Below are 20239 nucleotides of genomic sequence, written 5' to 3'. Positions count from 1 at the left end.
AACCAGGCAGAGCCAAAACAGAGAAAGAAAACTACAGGGGCGACTAGGTGGCACAGTGGATAAAGCACCGGCCCTGGAGTCAGGAGTACCTGAGTTCAAATTCGGCCTCAGACACTTAACACTTACTAGCTGTGTGACCCTGGGCAAGTCACTTAACCCCAATTGCCTCACCAAAAAAAAACCCCAAAACACTAGAGAGCATAGGAATAGGCGGAGCTTTCCTTAAAATAATAAGCAGTATCTACCTAAAACCATCAGCAAACATTATATGTAATGGGGATAAGTTAGAAGCATTCCCAATAATATCAGGGGTAAAACAGGGATGTCCATTATCACCTTTATTATTTAATATTGTAATAGAAATGTTAGCTATAGCAATAAGAGAAGAAAAAGGAATTAAAGGAATTAGAGTAGGCAAGGAGGAAACAAAACTTTCACTCTTTGTAGATGATATGATGGTATACTTAGAGAATCCTAAAGAATCAACTAAAAAACTGCTGGAAACAATTAACAACTTTAGCAAAGTAGCAGGATATAAAATAAATCCACATAAATCATCACTATTTCTATACATGACCAACAAAGTCCAACAGCAAGAGATAGAAAGAGAAATTCCATTTAAAGTAATAGTACATGGGGCAGCTAGGTGGCACAGTGGATAGAGCACCGGCCCTGGAGTCAGAAGTACCTGAGTTCAAATCCGGCCTCAGACACTTAACACTTACTAGCTGTGTGACCCTGGGCAAGTCACTTAACCCCAATTGCCTCACTAAAAAAAAAAAAAACAATAAAGTAATAGTACACAATATAAAATACTTGGGAGTCTACTTGCCAAGACAAATCCAGGAACTCTATGAACACAATTACAAAACACTTTTCACACAAATCAAATCAGATCTAAATAATTGGAAAAATATCAATTGCTCATGGATAGGCCGAGCTAATATAAGAAAAATGACAGTTCTACCCAAATTAATTTACTTATTCAATGCCATACCAATTGGAGTACCTAAAAATTATTTTATAGAGCTAGAAAAAATAATAACAAAATTCATCTGTAAAAACAAAACGTCAAGAATATCAAGGGAAGTAATGAAAAAAAATGCACAGGAAGGTGAGCTAGCTGTACCAAATCTGAAGCTTTACTATAAAGCAGCAGTCATCAAAACTATCTGGTACTGGCTAAGAAATAGAGTGGAAGATAAATGGAATAGGTTAGGCACAGGAGACACAATAGTAAATTACTTTAATAATGTACTGTTTGATAAAGCCAAGGACTCCAGCTTCTGGGATAGGAACTCAGTATATGACAAAAACTGCTGGTAAAACTTGAAGAGAGTATGGCAGAAACTAGGCATAGACCAACATCTTACACCTTATACTAAAGTAAGGTCAAAATGGGTACATGATTTAGACATAAAGGGTGATACCACAGGTAAATTAGGAGAGGAAGGAATAGTTTACCTCTCAGATCTTTGAGGAGAACAGTTTATGACCAAACAAGAGATAGAGAATAGTATGAAATGCAAAATGAATGATTTTGATTACATTAAATTAAAAAGGTTTTTTACAAACAGAAGCAATGCATCCAAAATTAGAAGGGAGAAGAAAACTGGGAAATAATTTTTAAAGCCAGAACTCAGTATTTATCAAAAACTGTTGGGAAAACTGAAAGATAGTATGGCAAAAACTAGGCATAGACCAACATCTTACACCTTATACAAAAATAAGGTCAAAATGGGTTCAAGATTTAGACATAGGGGGCAGCTAGGTGGCACAGTGGATAGAGCACCGGCCCTGGATTCAGGAGTACCTGAGTTCAAATCCGGCCTCAGACACATGACACTTACTAGCTGTGTGACCTTGGGCAAGTCACTTAACCCTTATTGCCCCCCCACACACACACACAAAAGATTTAGACATAAAGGGTGATACCATAGATAAATTAGGAGAGGAAGGAATAGGAGAGGAAAACAATTTATGTCCAAACAAGAGACAGAGAATATTATGAAATGCAAGATGGAAGACTTTGATTACATTAAATTTAAAAGTTTTTGTATAGGGGGCGGCTAGGTGGCACAGTGGATAAAGCCCTGGCCCTGGATTCAGGAGGACCGGGGTTCAAATCCTACCTCAGGCACTTGACACTTACTAGCTGTGTGACCCTGGGCAAGTCACTTAACCTTCATTGCCTTGAAAAAGGAGGAAAAAAAGTTTTTGTATGAACAGAAGCAATGCAGCCAAAATTAGGAGGGAGGCAAAAAACTGAAAAACAATTTTTATAGCGAGTATTTCTGATAAAGGCCTCATTTCTAAAATATATAGGGAATTAAATCAAATTTTTAAGAATGTAAGTCATAGGGGCAGCTAGGTGGTGCAGTGGATAAAGCAGTGGCCCTGGATTCAGGAGGACCTGAGTTCAAATCCAGCCTCAGACACTTGACACTTACTAGCCGTGTGACCCTGGGCAAGTCACTTAACCCTCATTGCCCTGCAAAAATAAAAAAAAAAAAATTAAAAAAAGAATGTAAGTCATTCCCCAATTGAGAAACGGTCAAAGGATATAAACAGGCAGTTTTCTGATGAAAGAAATCAAATCTGTCTATTGCCATATGAAAAAAAAAATCTTTAAATCACTATTTTTTTTGTGAGGCAATTGGGGTTAAGTGACTTGCCCAGGGTCACACAGCCAGTGTCAAGTATCTGAGGCCAGATTTGAACTCAGGTCCTCCTGACTCCAGAGCCAGTTCTCTATCTACTGCACCACCTAGGTACCCCTAAATCACTATCGAAGAGAGAAATGCAAATTAAAACAACTCTGAGGCACCACCACACACCTATCAGATTGGCTAATATGACAAAAAAGGAAAATAATAAATGTTGGAGAAGCTGTGGGAAAATTGGAACACCAATGCACTGCTGGTGGAGCTGTGAACTGATCCAACCATTCTGGAGAGCAATTTGGAACTATGCCCAAAGGGCTATGGGACTGTTAATACCCTTTGACCGAATGGTACCACTGCTAGGTCTGTATCCCAAAGAGATTATAGAAGAGGGAAAAGGACCCACATGTACAAAAATACTTATAGCAGCTCTCTTTGTGGTAGCAAAGAATTGGGAATCGAGGGAATGTCCATCCATTGGGGAATGGCTAAACAAGTTGTGGTATATGAATGTAATGGAATACTATTGTGCTGTAAGAAATGATGAGCAGGAGGAGTTCAGAGAAACCTGGAAGGACTTACATGAACTGGTGCTGAGAGAAACAGAACCTAGAGAACATTGTACACAGTAACAGCAACATTGTGTGATGAACAATGGGGATAGACTTGGCTCTTCTCAGCAGCGCAATGCTCCAAAACAGTTTCAAAGAACTCATGATAGAAAATGTTCTCAATATCCAGAAAAAAGAACTGTGCATTATGTATTTATAGCTGCTCTTTACGTGGTAGCAAGGAATTGGAAGTTGAGGGGGTGCCCATCAATTGGGGAATGGCTGGACAAGTTGTGGTATGTGAATACAATGGAATACTATTGTGCTGTAAGAAATGATGAGCAGGAGGAGTTCAGAGAAACCTGGAGGGTCTTGCGTGAGCTGATGATGAGTGAGATGAGCAGAACCAGAAGAACATTGTACACAGTATCATCAACATTGAGTGTTGATCTACTGTGATGGACTATATTCTTCTCACCAATGCAATGGCACAGAAGAGTTCCAGGGAACTTGTGATGGAAGAGGATCTCCAAATCCAAGGAAAAAAAAAAAAAGAACTGCGGAGTATAGATGCTGAATGAACCATACTATTTCTTTTGGTTTTGATGCTGTTGTTTTTTTCTATTTTGAGGTTTTTCATCATTGCTCTGATTTTTTCTCTTATAACATGACTAACGCAGAAATATGTTTAATGTTATTATGTGTGTGTGTATATATATATATATATATATATATATATATATAACCTATATCTGCTGTCTAGGGGAGGGGGGAGGGAGGGGAGGGAGGGAGAAAAATCTGAAATTGTAAAGCTTGTATAAACAAAAGTTGAGAACTATCTTTACATGTAACAGAAAAAAATAAAATACTTTATTAATAAAAAAAAGGAACTGTGCATTATGAATGCAGATTGAACCATATTTTTTCTACTTTTGGTCTGGTTTTTTCCCTTCTTTTTGAAAGTTTTTCCCTTGTGCTCTGATTCTTCTTTCACAAGATGACTAATCTAGAAATATGTTTAATGTGATTATACATATACAACCTATATCAGACTGCTTTCTGTATTAGAGAGGAGGGAGGGAAAGGAGGGTAGGAGAAAAAATTGGAACTAAAAATCCTATGAAAACAAATGTTGAAAACTATCCTTATATGTAACTGGAAAATAATAAAATATTTTCATTTATATTTTTAAAAAGAAATATTTATTTCAGAAGCTATCATCACAAATATGCAGACTTATTTCTGCAACATGTGGGAAGCAGAATTTCCTTCTTTGTACCACCTCCACCTCTGGGGAGAGGAAAAGGATTAGAGGAGGATAAATTTATCCTCCATTCCTGTAGGGATCGTTCCCAGTTCCAAGTCCAAAAGCCACAGCATCAGCCATGAGTCCTAGGCATTCTGGCTTGTTAGGACTTCTGGGTTGTTAATATCTTCCCTGAACTGTGTGATCTAAAACTCAGTGCCATACCAAAGAAGTAACTGAGAACAGCAGAACTGTACTCTCCAATGTTCCAGGTACAATTCCTCTCTTGATGCAGCCTAAGATGACTATAAAATTCAGCGATCAGACTAGATGACTCATAAGGTCCTGATATAGTCCAAATCCTAGGATGCTGTGATCAGAGGGAGAGGATAGTTCTATATCCAACAACTGTGCCTTCCAGAATTTAATCACTCTCCCTCAATAACCCAGAATTTGCTTGTTTTCTGCCTCATGAAGTACTTAAGGAGACATATTTATGCTTTCAGGTCACTAGGAGAACCCTTTTGCCTGTTGGTGCTAGATGGCACCATAGTGTAGAGAGCACTGGGCTTGGGAGTCAGGATGTCTCATCTTCCAGAGTTGAAATCTGGCCTCAGACTTTGTGACCCTGGGCAAGTCACTTACTTAACCCTGCCTGTCTCATTTTCCTCATCTGTAAAATGAGCTGGAGAAGGAGATAGCAAACCACTCCAATACCTCTGCCTAGAAAACCTCAAAAAGGGTTACAAAGAGTTGGGCATGAATATGACTGAACAACAACAACAATTGACTTCATGGGAACTTATGTTGAATTAAAACATGTGCACCATCAGAATGTAAACAATTTAGGGATACCAAGAGAGACAAAAGACAGACTCAGACTCTCAAGGAACTCACAGTCTAATAGAGGAGACAACATGCAAATGATTCTGTACAAATAAAATACAGACAGGATAAATTGGAGATAATCAAGGGAAGGGGAAAGAAAAGGAAATAAGCATTTATATAGCACCTACTATTTGCCAGGCTCTGTGTGAAATTATATATATATATATATATATATATATATATATATATATATATATATATATATATATAATCTTATTTTATCCTCACTACAACCCAGAGAGAGAGGCAGGTGCTATTAATATTTCCATTTTATAGGTGAGAAAACTGAGGCAGACAGAAGTTGTAACCAGTAAGTATCTGAGGCCAAATTTGAAAGCAAGTCTTCTTGACTTCCCACACAGTACTTGTATGCACTACATCAAACTTCTTGGAGAAGGTGAGGATTTTAGCTGGTTTTCATTTATAATTGTTCTGATACTGCAATAAATATTGGATAAATGAATTAATGAATAAATAGGAAGAGGAGGGGAAGAGGGCTCCCAGGCTTTCAGTTTCAAATGTCTTTGTTCTTCAGGTTTTTTCTGCAAAGTTGTAAACAAACACAAAATGCCCAAGTTCCTCTTGGCGATGGGTTCTGCCTTAGTCAAGCAGAGCTCCTGAGGAAGACAATTCAAGGATGTCCACTTCTGTAAGGTCCCTGTGAGTGCATAACAGGCCAAGCCTCTTGAAAATAACCCTTTGATGAGTGTTCTCAGAAATCCACCAAGCCTCTTCTCAAGGTAGGGGGAGTGGAAAGGGGCCTTAGAAAACCAGAGAGGGCAATACTGGTACCTCCAGTCTCTGGAGAGTGCTTTGCCAAGCTTAAGGCTCTATGGAAATCTGAGTGGTTGGGTTATGAGATGCAGAACCTTCTTCCTCCTCCTTCCTCCTCCTTCCTCTTCCTTCCTCTTCCTCCTCTTCTTCTTCTTCCTCTTCCTCCTCTTCTTCTTCCTCTTCTTCCTCTTCCTCTTCTTCTTCCTCCTCCTCCTCCTCCTCCTCTTCTTCTTCTTCTTCTTCTTCTTCTTCTTCTTCTTCTTCTTCTTCTTCTTCTTCTTCTTCTTCTTCTTCTTCTTCTTCTTCTTCTTCTCTCTCTCTCTCTCTCTCTCTCTCTCTCTCTCTCTCTCTCTCTCTCTCTCTCTCTCTCTCTCTCTCTCTCTCTCTCTGACCTTGGCTCCCTGTTTTGGTTAAGGGCAGGCACTACCATCCTTTCATCTCCTGAGTTCATCCCAGAGACATTCTTGACTCTCCACACTCTCTTACCACTCCTATCTGATCAGGTGCCAAGTCTTGTCCAACTGTCACAATGTCTTTTGTGCCTGTCTCTGTCTCTCCACCCAGAGCACCAGTCATTCAAACCCTAGTCACCTCTCCTCTGGACTCTTGCAGCAGTCTTCTGATTGGTCTTCCTTTTTCAGATCTTTCTCCTCTCTAATCTGGCCTCCACAGCAGCTACCACATTATTCTAAACCACAGATTTGACCACGTTACTCCATGACTCAATAAATTCCACTGCTTCAAACACAGATGTCTTTTCAGCATTGAAAAATGTTCACAACCTGACTCCAACCTATCTTTCCAGCTTTGTTATACATTTGGTACATTCATGAACTACATGTTCCAGCCAAAGTGGCTTTTTGCTCTCCATTGTACACATTGTATCACCCACCTCCCTGCCTTTGTCTGGGCTGTGCCCCCTTGTCTGGAAGGTCCTTCCTCCTCACCTCCGCTTCTTAGAATCCTCAATTTCTTCCTGTAAAATGAAAGACTTGGACTAAATGAACCCTAAATCTCCTGGTTCTAAGACTCTGAACCCCGATGCTTAGCACAATGCCTGGCTCACAGTAGGTGCTGCTAACAAAAAAAAAATGCTTGTGGATTGAGCAAATAACTTTGTCAAGCCTCAGTTCCCTTATCTATGAAATGGGAACAATAATGACTTTTTGTTCCCTCCTTCTCCATGTAGACCTGAGGAGCAAATGAGAAAATAGATACATACACACACTGCAAATATACTGTAGGGACCAAATTTAATATGGGGACAGTTAATTGGGTGGCTCACCATAATATTGGGGTTCAGAAAATAATGAGGGACCTCTAGGTCCAAAGTTTCCTCCCTTCCAAATTGCCTTTAGGGGCAGCTAGATGGCGCAGTGGTAAAGCACCAGCCCTGGATTCAGGAGTACCTGAGTTCAAATCCGGCCTCAGACACTTGACACTTACTAGCTGTGAGACCCTGGGCAAGTCACTTAACCCCCATTGCCTCACCAAAAAAAAAAAACCAAACAAACAAATTGCCTTTAGTTATTTCTCCCAGGCCAATAAGAAAGGAGATTAATAGCCTCTTTTCTACAAACAAATCGGATTTTATTAATGGCAATAAAATATATGGCAAAAGTAAAATTAATAAAGCCAAGGACAAGGGAATAAGGGAAGAGAAAAATGGATAAGCAACCTGGCTCTAGCGAAGACTGACACAATCCCCAAACTTGCTTCCAGCTCAGCTAATTCGAAGAGCTGGCCTCGTTTCTATTAACTCACCACCTCGGGTCCATAGTTTCAATAGGAGACAGCTGTGCAGCCCCTTGCCAGTCTCAGAAGCTCACCAACAGAAAAGAGAGTTTCCCTCCCCCAAAAGGGAGGTCCTCTAAGCTGGATGGCCGAGAGTGATCCCCCTGGTGATGTAAGCAGTGTACATCACTCAGGGCAGGCCCAGTGTGGCCCATATCTAATCATCCCAAGTAGGTACTTAGTTGGTTTCTCAAGCAATACTAGATCAATCAGGTGGGACCCCTGGGTGTCTGCCAAATTCCATTATTTTATCACAATACTATACAAATGCAAATTATTATTATTATTAATTATTATTATTAACCTTTGATTCCATTGGTGTATGTATGTCTAAATGAGGAAACTCCTTCTACCAGGACAGAAAAGCACCTACTCAGTAACTTGGAGTAACTAAGTAACTAAGCTCAAGGTGACAGAAGCCTCTGAGGGAGTTCTGAAACCCAGATCTTCCCATCTCCAAGGCCAGGGCTTTATCCAATATTCTTTTCATTAATCAGTCTTACCTCCTAATTTATCTCTTTTATAAGTTCAGGTTTTCCCTCATTGCCTTTTTTTAAAAAAGGGACAGAGATGCACTTTGTGAAGAACAGGACAATGAGTATTTTACATGTAAATAACCCTGACAGGGTTGGACCTAGGGGCATCCTGGAGAGAGAGCCCTTATATAATAACTCTGTTCCTGATTTCCTCAAGGAAGATGACGGGCCACAGCAGAACAATACAACCAACCTCCGGGCAGATGTTCCAAGCCTCTGTGGGAGCCAGCAATGGACTTTGTCCTGGGAAGCTGGACCATGAAACTTTCTCAAAGGGAGAAACCATTAAAATTTTGTTTAAAAAGCTTTATGGCAAAGTCCCATTCCCTCGAAGTAACTTAAGGAAACATTAAGTATTGTGTTCTGCTCAAATAGTTTAAAAGCTGGGGGCAAATGATTTGTTACATTTGTAGGGTGCTTTGAGAAGCACTTGTGCATACTCTTTATTGAACTGGATCCCCAGGAAGAGCGACAGAGTCCCACTCTCCCTCTTGGCAGATGAACTGCTCCTTACCGACTCTATTCAGTTCATTGGAGCAGCCTGCAATGAGGAAGATCTGAATCCAAATCCATCTTCAGACATTTACTAGCTGTGTGACCCTGGGTGAGTCACTTAGCCTCTTTCTGCCCCAGTTTCCTCATCTGTAAAATGAAGGTGTTGGACATAATCTTTAAAGTTCCTTCTAAGGTGTTTATCTCATGAACCGTGAACCACGTGCAACCCCCTTTGTGACTTCCCTGACAAGTGGCAATCTAACCCCCCCTTGAAGACTTCTGGTGAGGATGGGGGAGGGTCACTCAACAGCTAAGAGTCAAGACAGACCTAGAATAGAGATTCCAGACTCCTAGTCCAGAAGTTCATTTTCTAAGTGTATCAAGGTATTTGAAACAGGGATTACGTAAGCCTTGAAACAAGTTTGCTAAACCAAACAGAGGTGAAACAACTTCTCACACAAATGTGGGCAAAACTAAACTCAGAATCTTTCCGCCTTAACCCTAGACTCAACTTAGCCAAAGCAGAACCAGTCATCTTTCCCCCTAAAAGATCCTTCTTTCCAGTTCCCTATTTCTATTGAGGGCACCACCCTCCTTTCAGTCACCCAGGTTCTAACCTTGAAGTCATCCTCGAGCTTTCCCTCTTCCCCTCTCCCCATACCCAGTCAGCGGCCAAGTTTGGGGTGTGAGCTTGCCTTTTCAACACCTCTCCCAAGAGCCCACTTCTTTTTTTGTTTTGTTTTGTTTTGTTTTTGTGGGACAATGGGGGTTAAGTGACTTGCCCAAGGTCACACAGCTAGTAAGTGTCAAATATCTGAGGCCGGACCCGAACTCAGGTACTCCTGAATCCAGGGCCGGTGCTTTATCCACTGCGCCACCTAGCCACCCCCCCCCCAATAGCCCACTTCTTAATTCCATGGCTACCTCCCCGGTCCAGGCCTGGGCTATTGCAATAACACCCTAAATAGTCTCTTTGCCTTGTCTCTGCCAGATGGGATATTCCCGAAGCACAGTCCTGACCAGGTCTCTCTCCTCCTCAATAAACACTAGTGGCTCATCTCTAGGAGAAAATGCAAACTTTTCCATTTCACCTGCAAGGCCCTTTGGAGTCTGGTCCCAGTTTATCTTTTCAGATTAATTTCTCATAATTTCTCATAATGTTTAATGAAAATGTAAGGAAAGGGGCAATAACTGCTTGTTGATGGTGTCACAGAAACTTAAGAGTTGGAAGAGACCTCAGAGGTCATTTCATTGGACCCATGACTTGACAATGATCTCCTCTACCATTTTCCTGACAAGGGGTCTTCTAGCCCCCATTTGAAGATCTTTAGTGATAGGGAAGCCCTTTTCTGGGAAAACCCCCTTCCTCCTTTGGACAGTTCTCATCATTAGGAAGTTTCTGCTTTTTCTTCCTTAGAGAAACTCAAACCCCTTGCACCTCCTAGTCTTGCCCACTGGGACCAGCCAGAACAAATCTGATTTCTCTTCCACAGATGATCCTTCAAATACTCGAAGACAGTAGATCATGTCCCTACCCCCTACCCCCCACCCCGAGCCTGAACCTCCTTGAAGGTAGATCAGAACAAGTATAGGCATAGCTGGAAAAGAAAGCAAAGAAAGAAAAGCATCGCTCCCTATGCTGTCAGTTCTGGCGATGTCACCACCAGGGATGAGCAAGAGCATAAATGATTTATTTGAATGACAACAGCAGAGCTGATACTGGCAATATAGTGAAATAGAGACAGCTGGGAGAGTCTCTGCAGCTAAGCACAAAAGGGAAGCTGATGCCCTGTGGCCCCTGTGTGGCTCCTGTGTGGCCCAAAGGACCTTATCCCAGAGATAAGAACAAGTGGGAAAAGCCTCTATCTGAATCCCCTGGGATTCAATGAATTAAAACACTAAGGCGAGCATCTGGACAGGATGGAGACTTGCATTAAGGGAGGGCGAGGCCGAGTTGGTGTATTAGCCAAGCAAGGCTGTTCTTCCCTTTAAATATTAATGATAAAATCCCTCTTGGCCAACAGCTTTATCCCAGTCAGATCTGCATAACGGAAGGGGTGCAGAGTGTTCAACCAAATGTGGGGGAAATGAAACTTTGGCTGCGCATTCTCCAGTGATGCCAGGAAAACGTCCCAACGTCCCGCTCGGCAGCCTGGGCTGGCCTCCCTCCCTTTGCACAAAATGTGTCGTGGAGAAGGTTTTTAAAAGCTCTGATTGAATAACGTTCAAAGGTATCGACATATACCCAACACAATTAAATTCTCCAAGAGGAGGCTGTTGATTCAGAGGCCCTGAGTTTGAATCCTACCTCTCTCTGTAACTACTTGTTTGAGCCTGGGTGAGTCATTTAACTACTCTGGGCCTCAATTTCCTTAACTGTAAAATAGAGGACTTGGACTCTAATGGCCTTGAAGTTCCTTTCCAACTTGAAATCTATGATGCTCTGATGCTATATCTGAGGTCCCTTCCATCTATAACGCTATGATCCTCAACTTTTTTTTTTAAACAGGGCAATGAGGGTTAAGTGACTTGCCCAGGGTCACACAGCTAGTGTCAAGTATCTGAGGCGAGATTCGAACTCAGGTACTCCTGAATCCAAGGCCAGTGCTTTCTCCACTATGCAACCTAACTGCCCCCTCTCCTCAACATTTTTTTTGTTTGTTTTTTGTTTTTTGTGGGGCAATGGGGATTAAGTGACTTGCCCAGGGTCACACAGCTAGTAAGTGTTAAGTGTCTGAGGCCAGATTTGAACTCAGGTATTCCTGAATCCAGGGCCGGTGCTTTATCCACTGTGCCACCTAGCTGCCCCTTTCTCCTCAACTTTTAAGGTCATTTGTTGGTGGTTTGAAGCCTGGAAAGTGTTATGTAGGCCTGTGCCATGATGACTCCTGGTTGATAGATGAATGAATGAATAAAATAAGAATTTATTAAGCACCTACTATGTGCCATGAACTGTGCTAGAAATGGGGGGTAGAAATACATACCCAAAAGACAGTCCCTTTCCTCAAGGAGCTTATACTCTAAAGTGGGAAATCAACAAATAAAGGGGACTTAGAGGGGCCTGAGTGGGAAGAGAAACAAGCATTTATGAAGCACCTACTGCATGCCAGGCATTGTGCTAAAGGTTTTACAAATATCACCTTATTTGATCCTCACAGAGACCCTGTGAGGCGGGTGCTAATAGCATACCGATTTTACAGTGCAGGAAACCGAGGCAGATGGGAGTTCAGGTCTTGCCCACTGTCACACAGCTAGTGAGGACCTGAGACCAGAGTTGAACTCAGGACTTCCTGAGTGCAGAGCCAGCGCTCTATCCACCGTGTCCCCTAGATTCCATGTGTAGACCCACGCGTGGTGGTGTGGTTCAGAAATAGCCGAGAAGCAGTAGGTGGGGAAGTCACCAGCTTCCTTGCTGGAGCCCATGGTCCTGGGGGTAGAGCCTGGGCTCTGGTGGGAGGGGAGGGCAGTGTTGTTTAAGATGGGGCAGTGATGGCATTGCTGGCGATGGCTCCTCTCCTAGCTTTGCTTCTGACCCTCCGGATTTCACTCATGTGACCCATCTTACCCTGAAGTACCCACTGGCCTCTCTGACCCCCTTTACCTACTGGTGAGTCCCACCCAGGATTTACATTTTGGAAAGCAGCCCAGGCTGGTCATCCTCCATTATTCTCCTTGCTCTGGTTCTGACCCTCCGGACTTTGCTACTATTCCTGATCTTGGCCCTCTTTTCACATGCCTGTTTATGCACTGTTTTCCCCCATTAGCATGTAAACAACTTGAAGACAAGAAATGCTTTTCTTAGTGTGCCCAATGCTTGGCACAAAGTAACTGTTTTTAAAATGTCTGTTGACTGACTGCTTGATTGACTTAGGTTGGGATAGTACCAAAACAAGGCCAGGTAAAAATCTTACTGATAGGGGGCGGCTAGGTGGCACAGTGGATAAAGCACCAGCCCTGGATTCAGGAGTACCTGAGTTCAAATCCGGCCTCAGACACTTGACACTTACTAGCTGTGTGACCCTGGGCAAGTCACTGAACCCCCATTGCCCGGAAAAACAAACAAACAAACAAATCTTACCGATTGCCTGGGGCACAGCAATTATCATAAGCCTATCAATGGACTAGGCTCAGCCCAGGGAGCCAGAAGCTGGGTCTATGGCAGGTAGGCCACCCCTATTATCCCTACAGAAAAGGGTGCAAGATTCTGGCTGAGGGGGTCACCAAGGAACAGGTATAAGTTAGCTAGATGGTGGATGGCCTTGAGGCTACACTGGGAAGTAGGCCTGAAGAAACGAGGTCATTTTAGGACGCTCATGCTTGACCATGTCGTAATTCACTGGACACGCATTTGGCTCTCACTCCGACTCTTATGGTCTCTTATGTAATTTGTGAATTTTCTTTCTCTTGAATACTGTTTCTCACTGACTTGTTGGGGATGGGGGCAAATACAGGATGTGTCACAAGCTGGGCCTAGGGGCCTTCTGAATTGGCAACATTGTAGACTCCTGACCCAAGGAAAGAGCAAAAGATGCCAATGCAGGGAGGGTTTGGAAATCTTGTCTAGAAAGAAAAAAAAATGCTTAGCCCAGTGCCCGGCACATAGTAGGTACTATATAAATGCATTTCCCCTTCCCCTTATTGTGGAGTCAGAGTTCTTGGCTAAAAGGATGTGAGGGCCAAGCTCAAGATCCGGAGGCAAAGGTGTCCAGATTAGAAGCAAGGGTTGGCCAATATCAGGATCACTGTCTTGGGGCACTAGGGTACCCCAAGAACATTTAATTTCAAGTCACAGGATGAAGGTGTGACTTACTGTGTGACTTTGGGCAAACTTAATCTAAAATTGGGAATTGTTCTCTAAGGCCCCACCTAGCTGTAAGTCAACAAATCAGCATTGATTAAACACCTGCTGTTTACAGGCACTGTGCTAAATACTAGGGATACAAAGAAAGGTTGAAGACAGTCCCAGCCCTGAAGGAACTCCCAACCTAATGCAGTAAATGATGTGCAAGTGGTTTGGGATAAACAAGTTATGTAATTTAAAAGTCTAAATGTGGGTTCTAATCTGCCCCCCCCAGTTTTAGGGGGAAACTGACTAAATCCTCACCTTCCTAAACCTCCCACTTGTGAAGTTCCCTGCCACCAAGCCGATGTCTCCCACCAAAAGAATAAAGAACTCTCTCACCAGCATCCGCTTCCTCCTTCACGTCTGGACCTGAAGGTAGTCTCGATGTAAAGTTCAAAGTTTTTAGCTTCTGATAACAATACCTTCTTCTTCGTGAGGCAATTGGGGTTAAGTGACTTGCCCAGGGTCACACAGCTAGTAAGTGTTAAGTGTCTGAGGTCGGATTTGAACTCAGGTCCTCCTGACTCCAGGGCTGATGCTCTATCCACTGTGCCACCTAGCTGCCCCATAATACCTTCTTAAGTACCAGCCAGATGTGCTTACAATCTAGTAAGCCAGTCAGCAGTCAGTCACCTTATCCAATTCAATCAGTTTAAATCAGTCTCCAGGTGGGCCCCTGAGTATCTGCTAAAGCTCCTTATCTACCACATTCCATTATCCTGACACAAAGTCACATATAGGATAAAATGGAAAAAAATCAGTAGAGGGATGAGACTAGCATTAACAGAAAATCTGGAAAGTGTGTGTGCATGTGTGCGTGTGCGTGTGCGTGTGCGTGTGCGTGTGTGCGTGTGTGTGTGTGTGTGTGTGTGTGTGTGTATGGGCGTGCACTCGAACTGAAGACAGGCTAAAGAGTTGCTACCAGGAAAACAGACTTCTGATTAGTTTCTTCTGAATGTAGAGATCCCACACTAGGCAGCTTTGTGGGAACACATAGGTGTGTACTTAGGAGCAAGGAGCCTAGGCCAACCCCACCTTAGAATTTCCTCTAATGAGACATAGCTGGACAACTCCCTTTTGCTGCTGGATGGCTCAGTCTCTAAGGAAATGTCTGTCTGTCGCTAAGTTGTGACCATGGATATCCTGTAAATGCAAGACAGCCGTGCTTAACTAGTATTTGAAATGGTTCCAGTTTGACAAAGGCAAAGAGAAGAACCAGAAAAGTGATGGTGTGTTGGGACACAGAAACTGGATTGTAGAGAATGTCAGGCCTGAAAAGGACCTTAAAAAGATTCCACTGAGTCCCAAAGGGGAAGTAAGCCAAGACATACGTTGGGACCTGAATAGGACACCCATATGCCATAAAAATGCCAAATGGATGCAAGACCTCAATATAAAACTCATGGAGGGGCAGCTAGGTGGTGCAGTGGATAAAGCACTGGCCCTGGATTCAGGAGGACCTGAATTCAAACCTGGCCTCAGACACTTGACACTTACTAGCTGTGTGACCCTGAGCAAGTCACTTAACCCTCATTGCCCTGCAAAAACCAACAACAACAACAACAACAACTCATGGAGTTTTGGTAGAATATAAAAGAAGAATCACCATGATGTTCTGACATTATACCCCTCCATTTTCCAACTGCATATCTGTGTGAGGCCAGACTTCTATCACATACTTGCCCAAAACAACACATTGCAATAGATTGAATGCAGGAGCAGATAGGACAATATATCTTCTATTAAGCCAAACATTAAAGAGATTTGCATAACTATGTAAAACAATGCCACTCTTTCAACTAACTTGTTTTGGCAAAATATAGCCATTTTATACAAAAAAATGTTATTTATATTAATGTATAATAAAATATAGTAATTTTATACAATAATGTCATTTATATTAATATGTAATGAAAATATAATTATTCTAGATAAAATGATATTTATGGCAACATATATTATTTTATAGGTAACAATATCTTGCTTTAATTTTTTTAATGAATTACATTTTTTTAAAAAGCTTATATCCTAAAAAAAAATAATAAAACCCCTTATATCCTGAAAAAGGAGGGAATGGGAACACCTTTTACAACTATGACTACAGGAAAGAACCAATAATTAAATAAAAGATAGACCTGGTAAAAGAAAAAATTTAATTTTGAGAATGTCAAATTGTTCTTAAAGAACCTCAGCATGAACAAATTTAATGCAGCTAGAATTAAAAGAGAGGTAGTTAATTGGAAAGAATTCTTTGCAGAAAATATCTCTGACAAAGGCATATGTCTACAATACTTTGGGAATTGACGCAAATATATAACAATTAGAGTCATTCCCCAATGAATAAGTATTTAAAAGATATGAAAAAAGAAATTTTCAAAAGAGGAAATATAAGTTATTAATATATGAAAGGCCTCAGACACTTAACACACACTTACTAGCTGTGTGACCCTGGGCAAGTCACTTAACCCCAACTGCCTCACTAAAACAAACAAACAAACAATATATGAAAGTCCTCTAAATCACTAATAATAGTGAGAGAAGTGAATATTTAAAAGAAAAAAAACATTTATTAAATGCTTATGCAACACTTACTTTGGGGCAATTATCCAGTGCCCAGAGTGTGGCTACTAGCAGGAGTATGCTGGAGTGAAGTCATATTGATTCATGAGAGCTGGAAGTTAAATTTTTAGTATAGGCATTTAAACCTTGGAAATCAGAAAATGCTTCAGATAAGGGCGTGATTTATTGGTTTGTTGACTGTCATTTGCCCCTTTTTGTATCCCCCATACCTGGCACATAGTAGGGGCTTAATAAATATTAATTGATTGATTGACTGATGGAGAAAATGTTCATAATGCAAATTAAGTGTGTCAAGCTTACTTCTTTACCCCCAAAGATCTAGTTGTTAATCATTTACCAGCATACCCCTACTACTCTCTCTTTAAGGTTTTAGGGTTAACCTTAAGCAGTCAGAGTTGGGGTGCCTTTCTTCTAGGGTTATAATAATTCATGAGCCCCTACATGTGTGTTTCCTTCCATGATCATTGGTTGATATTAGCCAGTAAGACTAATTAGTTTTTGGAAAGTAGTATTTACAAAGGTAGCATAGTAATGATAAAAATAGCTAGTATTTTTGTCATACTTTAAGCTTTGCAAAACCAAATACGAACAGTTGGTAGAAAACATTCCTTCCAAAAGTCTATGATGTACTCTTTCTCAAGTAAATACAGAATCCAGGGGAAATGGACACAAGATTAGGGAGGAAATATGGCAAAGGGATAACTCACAGCTCATGGAAATTCTCTTGATGGAGTTCTAAAGCTGAAGGAACTTTTCTGCGGGGCTCCTTGAAGAACCTTGAATCTTCTATCCTCATTGTCCAAAGCAGACACTTCCACCAGCCATGGTTGTACCAGGGAGAATGCAAGGATGTTCAAAGTTCTGAAGCCAGGAAATTCACAAGATCCTACTCCAGCCTATGTAGGGAAGGTCATGGAGAAGAGCCTAAGGCTAAGGTCTAGTTGCTCTCCTTCTCTCCAAATGATTCCTTCTCAGTGGCTTAGCTGGAAGGTTTGCCTCCTAAACTACCAAAATGTTCTTATTAAGAACTGGCTTGATATTTGATAGATGACTGACAGGGCATGACCAGATTTCTTCAGTCTTTCAGAATATACTGTGCAATGTCATTCTAACTCATCCAATGGCTTTCAAGACTTTTTTGAACTTATACTAATGTTGATTGATAGATTAATGATTGATTGAGAGAATAATCAGTGTCTTAACAAATAACAAATGTCTAAAAACCAGAACCCCTGGGAGGAAATACACACTTTTAATTTTAATCTGCATTATTACAATTTTTTCCATTACTCTCAAGTCTAAACAATCAACATCGTTGTTGTTCCATTGGGTCTGACTCCTTGTAATTCCATTATGATGTTTTCTTTGCAAAGATACGGAAGTGGTTTTGCCATTTCCTTCTCCAGTGCATTAAAGCAAACAGAGCTTAAGTGATTTACTGAGGGTCACACAGCAAATAGGTATCTGACACTGGATTTGAACTCTTGTCTTCCTGACTCCAGGCCCAATGTTCTAACCACTGTACCACCTAGCTGCCATCTATCATCTCTTATAGCACAATAGTATTCCATCATAATCATATACCACAACTTGTTCAGTCTTTCCCCAACGGATGGGCACTCCCTTAATTTCCAGTTCTTTGCGACCACAAAAAAGAGCTATTACAAATATTTTTGTTCATAGAGGTCCTTTTCCTTTTTCTTTGAATTATTTGGGAAATAGGGGGTGGCTAGGTAGCAGTAGATAGAGCACTGGCCCTGAAGTTGGACGGACCTGAGTTCAAATCTCATCTCAGACACTTACTAGCTGTGGGACCTTGGGCAAGTCACTTAACCCAATTGCCTTAAACATCAGGGGCCATCTCCAGTTATCCATATATCTCTATCTCTATCTCTATCTTGCCACTGCACCTAGATGGCTCTAGAGGAGAGAGTAAGGTGACCTTGCTCAGTCCTCCCTCACTTAAATGCAATTCACTGGAAGTCATCATATCACCCCAATGTCATGGTCCTCTTTGAGAATAAAGGACAAACAACAAGAACAAACAACAACAATTTCAGAAACAAACATAGTAGCAGTATAGCTGGGTCAAAGGGTATGCACAGTTTTAGGCATAGTTTCAAATTGTTCTCCAGAATGGTTGGACCAGTTGTAAATTGCATTAATGTTTCTATTTTTCCATATCCCCTCCAAAATTCAGTTTCCTTTTCTGTTATGTTAGCCAATCTGATAGGTATGAGGCAGTTATCTGAATTATTTTCATTTGCATTTCTCAAATCAATAGTGACTTAGAGGACTTTTCATTTAACTATAGATACTTTGATTTCTTCTTCTGAAAACTCCCTGTTCATCTCCCTTGACCACAATGAGAATTTCATTCATCTTTTCATGTGTGTCACTAATTAGATGGCATTTGGCTACCTTAAGAGAGTCATAATTATTCTCACATTTACCTGCACTCTACTGAATTTCTTCACTTTGACATTAAGAGCACTGGCAGGGGGCAGCTAGGTGGCGCAGTGGATAAAGCACTGGCCTTGAATTCAGGAGTACCTGAGTTCAAATCCGGCCTCAGACACCTGACACTTACTAGCTGTGTGACCCTGGGCAAGTCACTTAACCCTCATTGCCCCGCAAAAAAAAAAAACAAAAAAAAAAAACAAAGAGCACTGGCAAAAATTATATTGAGTCAACATCTGCCCAATAAAAGAAAACAATAAATCAAGTCCTGATTTGGACTATTTGCTGATTTCCAATGTTCACACTGAAAAATTAACAATCACAAGCCTCTATGGGACTGGAGGAGTTTTCACTAGACTAAGGTATGAGACCATAATATCTTTTTTTCTTAATGATAATAGGGAAGGTTTTTTCCTTTATTATTATTATTATTTGTGTGTGTGTGTGAGGCATTTGGGGTTAAGTGACTTGCCCAAGGTCACACAGCTAAGTAAGTGTCAAATGTCTGAGGCTGGATTTGAACCCAGGTCCTCCTGAATCCAGGGCCGGTGCCCTATCCACTATGCCACCTAGCTGCCCCTCTTTTTTTAAATAGTGTGGAAATCTTTGGGCAGACAACTCTCTTATGTTTTTCATGACAGTTTTGGGGTATATTCCTAACAATGGAATTGTTGGCTGCCATTGAGAATCAACTATACCTATTTTATTTTGTTAAGTAACCTGAGAGTGTGGCTTTCTCCCCATATGCCTTTGAGCTGAATTGGACTAACTAAGGCTGCCTCAAGGGGTCTGGGAAGTGGTCCCACTTTGCAAGCAACTGCAGGTTGAGGCAAGGCTGAAGAGATAAGGAAATAGGAGATGAGGAGACACACAGACAGATTGAGACAGAGAGATACAAAGAAAGAGACAGAGAAAGGCAGGCTGATGTAGAATTCAACATTCTCCAGATGGGAGGACTCATATACATAAAACATTTTGGTCTTGGCCCAAAAAGAATAAACAAAATAAAAAGTCATTTCTTTTTCTTTTTCCTTTTCTTGGCTAAATCTCTCAGGGACCTCATTAGGAAAGTAGCAGAGGATAGAGGAAAGATCACTAGCTCTCTGATACTATTTGTGTGACCTTCCTCATCTGCAAAATGAGAGGATTTGTTTAGACACCCTCTGAGGTCGCCTATATCCAAGTCCCAGAGCCTAGTGTAGATTTTTTTAAAAAATCTATTATTTATACACTCAAAAGCAGGTCCTGATTATTTTTATTCTGCTCTTTTGTAGATTCTTGTGGAACTGAGTTTAGGCTTGTTCAGCACATTGATCAGAAGGGAGACCACAGAAGTATCGGGGTCTGCTAGTCCTCCATTGGGAATATCATAGCCTCCATTGGAAAGTAACAATAACCATTATTTACAT

This window comes from Dromiciops gliroides, chromosome 4 (assembly GCF_019393635.1).
Source record: "Dromiciops gliroides isolate mDroGli1 chromosome 4, mDroGli1.pri, whole genome shotgun sequence".
Lineage (NCBI taxonomy): Eukaryota > Metazoa > Chordata > Mammalia > Microbiotheria > Microbiotheriidae > Dromiciops > Dromiciops gliroides.
This window is presented reverse-complemented; position numbering follows the sequence as displayed.